A 6686-nucleotide genomic window follows, 5' to 3' on the forward strand; every position below is an offset into this window, starting at 1 on the left:
TTAAACTATTGACAAAGTTTAGATAACAAAAGGAAGAAATTTGGAGGTGAACAAAAAATTAAAGCCCCATTTAGTAACCATTTAATTTTTTGTTTTTAATTTTAAAAATTAAGCTTGTTTCATCCACAGTTCTTACAATGATTTACATCTTTCAAAATTATCAATGATTGAATTTTTAGCCAATTTTTTTTTTTTTTAAAAAAAAAGGTTTGAAAGCTACTTTTTTAATTCTCAAAATTTGGTTTATTTTTTAAACCACTAATGAAAAGTAGATAACAAAGGAAGAAATTTTGAGGTGAAAGTAATGTCCATAGGCTTAGTTTTCAAAAACCAAAACAAAAAAGCAAGTTGGTTACCAAACGGAGCATAAATAGTTACAAAGCAGAGTCTTAGGTATTTGGAATACATTTTCAAGTATTTAATTTAAAAAATATGTCATTTCGAAAGAATTTGAAGTGTTTGATAATCACTCAAAATTGCTTTTCAAATACACTTTAATCGATTTTTATCAAAAGTGTTTAAGTAAAAATAAGTTTTTTGAAAAACACTTTTTCCTCGAATCAATCTAAATAGACTCACAGTCATTTAATTTTGTGTTAGATTATAATTTAGTCTCCAAATTTTATACTGTTAAAGTTTTACCCTTGAAATTTAAATTTGTTTCAATTTTGTCTAAGATTTCCACTTTTTACCTCGATTTTTTACCAAGTCACGTTCGATCTTTGGTATTAATATCTATTAATTAATTTAAATGAATTAATTCTTTTTAGTTAGTTAAGGTTTTGGTAATCATTTTTTTTTAAAAAAAAACAATTAAGCTTATTTTCTCTCAATTTTTACAACGATTTCCATTTTTTTTAAGTGCAAGAGTTAAATTTTTAACCAAATCCAAATTCCAAAACAAGTTTTTGAAAACTAAATTTTTTTTCTAGTTTTCAAAATCTACTAAGATTTTGAAAATATTGTTAAGAAGTAGATAACAAATAAAAAAAAGGTTAAAGGTGGCAAAAGTGTTTATAGGTTTAGTTAAAGAAAATAATAAACTAAAAATAAAACAATTACCAAACGAAACCTAAGTTTCACTATTTTTCATCACTATTAAGATTAATTTTAAAACTTCACTTCTTAATTATTTTAAATTAATTAATAAACATTAATGTCTAAGACTAAAAATGAGTATCTAATGAAAAATCCACGTTTAAAGTGTAAATCTCAAAACTTATCACCAAACTCAAAACTCATTATCTCAATGGTAAAATTATCACATTATGAAATCTAAAATCTAAATTGAAATTAAATTCAAAATTTAAGGACTCAATACGTAACCTATTGAAACTTAGGGACCAAATGAAAACTAGACCCAAAACCTAGGTTAAAACGGTTTTCATTAGCAACTAGACAGATCCTAATCTTCAAACAGCAACGAAGACAATCAGCCCTGAGATATACCTGGAATGAAAGGATATGGAGAAGGTGAAATAAATTACATCAGAGAAACTTGTGTTAGTTCCAAACAACATATACTTGAGTTGATGCTAGAGAAAAGTACATGAGAACTACCAAACACCTAAAACTAATTGAACACATCATTATAAGGCCTCATACACAACCATCTTGGTGAGAGGATATGTATACAGGACCAAACAAGGAATTATTGGATAATAATAATCTACGGTATCATATAAGAAACATAACACAAATCGTCTCCGCAAACTTGTATACTTCCATGACACTACATTAATGGACAAACCTAAGTTTACATGGATGTCATAGGAAAATAGAGCAGCCTAATTCCTTGGCGGCAGCTTGAAGAAACTGAGTTGCTTGTCCAGTTGCAAGTTGACTACGAACTTCCCATCCCAAGCACTTCTCAATATCTGCTTTCCAGTCAATGATACCTGAACTGAAATACTGATAAGAGGGATAGATGCCATTTATGTTGATCGATTTTGAACTAGACTTAATTGAACTGGTGTGCGGAATATCACGAAGAACTGATGTGCTTAGAGCTCGGACATGCGCACTTGGATGAGAAAGGCATCGAACAGTAGCGGGTAGACGACACTACAAACACAAACAACAGACAACAGACATTGGCAAAAGGTACTTCACAGAGATTTGGGAAGAAAAAGATTATGTTTGCTTCTTTTTAGAGTATTACAATTTGTTTCCATATGCAGACTAGCTACACTTTAACTAATCTCAAGAGACAACTTTGCTTGACATTACTAAATTTTGTTGTAAAGAAATTCGTAGGATATTAAATCTGTTAGAGAATTTGGGTCTGACGTGCAATCCTAGTTATGTGGTAGCAACGCCTTGAATTTGTTCTCTCGTGCTCTTCATTGTTCTCATTGACTGTTATTACTGGTAGGTCAACCCATGAAATTACAATTCAAAGGAGACGAAGATTTGAATCTTTGAATTATAAGAGGGCCAGTAGTGCCCTGACAAGTTGGAGTTGTTCTTAGGTCTGACACTTATTTTTGCTTTTGTTACAAAATAGTCGTACATTGAAAAATTGCAATACTTGATTACTTTGGGTGCAGAAACGATGTATATTACCTTTAAGAGATTGGAAAGGCCATCAGCAATGGACAGTCCAGATTCTCCCCACTCCAGTACAGGCTTAACTGCTCTAGCAGTCACTTCCAATAGCTGTGCTTCCATGACAAGAAGAGAACATTGGCATATAATTAATAAGCTTGAAGACAAACAACATTTATATAAATTTTACTATTTGTTTCCCGTGTGACTGAGGAATAGAAACATAATTTCCTTGATCCAAATTTGAACTGCATTGTTACCTCTAGTTGTGGCAAAGTACAGGCTTCCCCATCTACAAGCATCCCATCTGTGGCACGCAACAGAAGATCTGACGCACTCGCCAATACGACCAGTGATTCTGGAGTATCATGATTTCTCATTAGCTCAACTATCAATTTGATGATCCGCTGGTTTCATTCTCCACATCTTCTGACCTTGATCATCATCTTTTGCAATCCAAGGTTGCAACTCCCTCTCGGCCTGACAAGCACAGAAGGCCATGAAAATGACTAAACACATGAAGTCTTATGTTCATTAACAATAACACCATGAAATAGAAAATGAGGTATTGATTCAAAAACTGGTTATCAGATGTAGAAAACTAATCCCTAATAGTATCACCTAACGACTCTTTCTTTGGTAAAGGTAACAGCACTAGGAAGCAAACACTAAAGAAGTAAAGAAATGTAGACCTGAAGAACAATTGCTGTAGCCGCTTTAGCTGGGGAAGCTGATACCACGTTGCATAATGCATCAACTACCTATTTAAGAGAAAAAGTGCAATTCAATAAATATATTCTTTAGATAAAATAAATGAAATATGGGAAAACCCCAACCCGTATAGGTGATTACAGCAAACATTTCCAATTGGAAACTAAGATAAACCAAAATGAGGAAAATGATGCTTAGTTTTGCACCAATAAAAAGCAGTAGACAGCCAAATTCATAAACCCATCAAAGGAGGAACAAGAATCTGTTAGATACTTAAGCACCTTGGAGAACCACACCCCAAAAGCTAGCTACTAAGATGAGAGAGCCAAACCACTTAAGTACCACATTGGTTATCTCATTCTAACTGATATGGGACAAAGGTAGCTCATAATATCTTAGTTCCTAATAGAATCTTTGAAAAGACGATCATTGCACTCGCCCCAAAGAATCCAAAAGAATACGTGCCTAATTGCTAACCTAACCATCTTTTTAGTACCACCAAAAGGATGACCCACTAAAAATAAAGTGAGAAAATAAAAAAATGTTATTAGGACACGTAAAAGACCAACCAAAAACTTCCATAGAAATATGCCAAAAACAAAAAACAATTTTTTTTTATTTTCTTAGGAAATGTTCCTTTCAAATAACATAATAAAGATCCTTCACAAGAGGCTCAATTGTACGCACGAAATATGCCATAAGAGATTTTTTAGAAAAAGACAAAGATGAATCAAGGGACCAAGACCAGGTATCGGAAGAAGGACATAATCTGATAGAAGACCTAAGATGGGATAAAGAAGTCCATTCATGAATCTTCAAATCATTGAGACTACGACGAAGGCACAATACCAAGCCTCTAGACCCGCAATCCACACATTGGCCACCTTAGCATCTGGATGGAGAGCAAGATGAAAAAGTAGTTATCTTGTCTCTCCTAATGTTACGTTTTCCCAAAATATACCTTGTGGTCCATCATCCTCGAGCCATTGTCGAGGGGAAGATGATGATCTTTTTATCTATAAGATTACCTCTCCCCCATCATTTCCTACTCCGTCTCCTTTTGTATCTCTTCCTTCTCGTCCATCCATTACTCAAGTCTACTCCAGGAAATTTCCACAACAACCTTTCGACACATGTCCTACACCAATGGCTTCTTCGACATCTGATTTAGAATCGAGTGATGATCTTCCCATTGCCCTTCGAAAAGGTAAATGTACTTATACTAACCCTACTTTGTTTATTTCGTATAATCAATTATCACTGGAAATGATGTATTAGGTATATCTTCTCTCAAGACTTTCCTTCAGGGTCAATTCCATACTAAAGACTTGGGACAATTGAAGTATTTTTTGGGTATTGAAGTAATGAGGAGCAAGAAAGGTATTCATTTGTCACAATGGAAATATGTACTTGATTTGTTGTCTGAGATTGGAAACTAGGAGTCAAACTATGTAGTACGCCTATGATAACAAATTTGCAACTTGCTAAAGAAGGAGAATTATTTAAAGATCCTGACATATAGAAGATTAGTTGAAAAGTTAAATTATTAACAGTGACACGACCAGACAACACTTATTCTGTGAGTATTGTGAGTCAATTTATGTCTTCTCCTATAGTGGATCGTTATTTTTATTTAAATGTTGCACCAGGACGTGAGATCTTATATAAAGATCACGGTCATACAAGAATTGAATGTTTTTCAGTTGCTGATTGGGCTGGATCTCGAGAAGATAGGAGATCGACCTTTGGATATTTTGTCTTTGTAAGAGGAAACTTAATGTCATAGAAAACTAAGAAACATAATGTAGTTTCATGTTTGAGTGTTGAGTTTGAATATAGAGCCATGACAATCCGTGTGTGAAATAGTATAGATACACCAACTTTTATCTGAGATGGGTTTAGTGTTACCATGCCAGCTAAATTATATCAAGCTGCACTTCACATTGCATCTAACTTAGTGTTTTATGAACAAACTAAACATATTGAAGTGGATTGTCATTTTATTTGCAAGAAAATACAAAAAGTGTTAATGTCTCCAAAAGATATCTACAAAATATGTGAAGACTGGATAATAATTGGGAGATATACTTACCAATGTTGTAAACGGAGCAAGAATAAACTATCTATGCAACAAGTTGGGCATGATTAACATATTTGCTCTAGCTTAAAGGGGAGTGTTATAATATGTATTTATATTATTATGTATAGTTATCCTTTACAATAATCATACATTTCCTAAATTAGGGTTTCTTGCTTCCCTATATATATATGCCTTTATTTTGAATAAATAATATGAGAATATTCTCCAAAGTATGGAGTACAACAATAAATATAAATATATTAATATCTTAACAGTATTAGTATTATTTAACCGATTTTGACAAAATTAACTTCAAACTAACAAAAAGAACGAATAAATTTTAATCTTTATTAAAAAGCACACGACCTAAATTTAGACATTTGAAAGTACATGAACTAAAATGGTACAAAACTCAAAGTACAAGGACCGAAATAGTATTTAAACTTTTAGTAAATTTTATTAGTAAAAAGTGATAGACCAGTACTTCTATTTATAGTTTTTGAAAAAATTCGAAACAGGAGCTAGAAACATAATTTAATTTTTCTGTTTTTAAAATTTATACATAATTCTGAAAATATTTCTTGAAAATAAGAAACAAGAAACAAAAAATAAATTACTGAAGATTGCAAACAAAAGACAAAAAACCACAAACAAAGAATGTTACCAAACAGCTCCCAAGTGTCTCCAACACAAGTGCCACATTGTCTTAACGATGAACAACTATGAAGAAATCCATTAAATACGCAAGTTAACTGTAAACGTTCATGGGACGTGTGATATCATTATAAATACGATGTTGATTCCATCAACTTCAATTTTTTCAGTTCAACTTGTATAAAAAGCATTGACAAAAGTTATTCTTAGCAAAATAAATATTGAAACTGGGTTCTGAAAAACTAAAAATATAGTGGTCAATGTCCTAGGTAATTTTTTTAAGTCAGATCTTTGTGCACTGTATTTAATAAGAATATGCTTACAGTTTCCAAAATCCATTGACAGAATTTACTATAGTTTTATCAGACATTTGTAACCATATCAATAAATTTTTTGACTGTCATTCTCAAAAAGAAGATAAAAGTTAATACAAGGTAAAAACAATAAATACCACCATCTGCAATGCATATGTTATAACTTATAACCTACAAACTCCATGTTTTATGCATGAGAAAGACATTTCATGCAGTGTAATAGGAATAAAAAAGGGAGAAGAATATAGAAGATAAAACCAAAAGAGAAGAAAGTTATACAAGCTTACCTGCCTCCATCCTTGCTGGGCCGAAGTGCTCTCCACACTAGGTTGAGTTTCAGGAGCGGAAATCAACTTGTGCCACAGTAGAGAAATAACAGA

General features: G+C 32.3%; 1 pseudogene across 1 annotated transcript in view; it reads right to left on the minus strand.

Annotated features, from left to right (window-relative positions):
- Nucleotides 1-1465: 1465 nt before the first annotated feature.
- Nucleotides 1466-6686, minus strand: part of LOC150033746 (protein GIGANTEA-like) — an 8459-nt pseudogene continuing 3238 nt past the window's right edge. The window contains exons 3-7 of the transcript XR_016531701.1: nt 6594-6681; nt 3240-3308; nt 2808-3027; nt 2566-2658; nt 1466-2064 (exon numbers count right to left, since the gene is read on the minus strand). The product of XR_016531701.1 is annotated as a protein GIGANTEA-like (transcript). The remainder of the gene's footprint in view (nt 2065-2565; nt 2659-2807; nt 3028-3239; nt 3309-6593; nt 6682-6686) is intronic.

This window comes from Benincasa hispida, chromosome 9, assembly GCF_027475165.1.
Source record: "Benincasa hispida cultivar pf3 chromosome 9, pf3_genome.v1.1, whole genome shotgun sequence".
Lineage (NCBI taxonomy): Eukaryota > Viridiplantae > Streptophyta > Magnoliopsida > Cucurbitales > Cucurbitaceae > Benincasa > Benincasa hispida.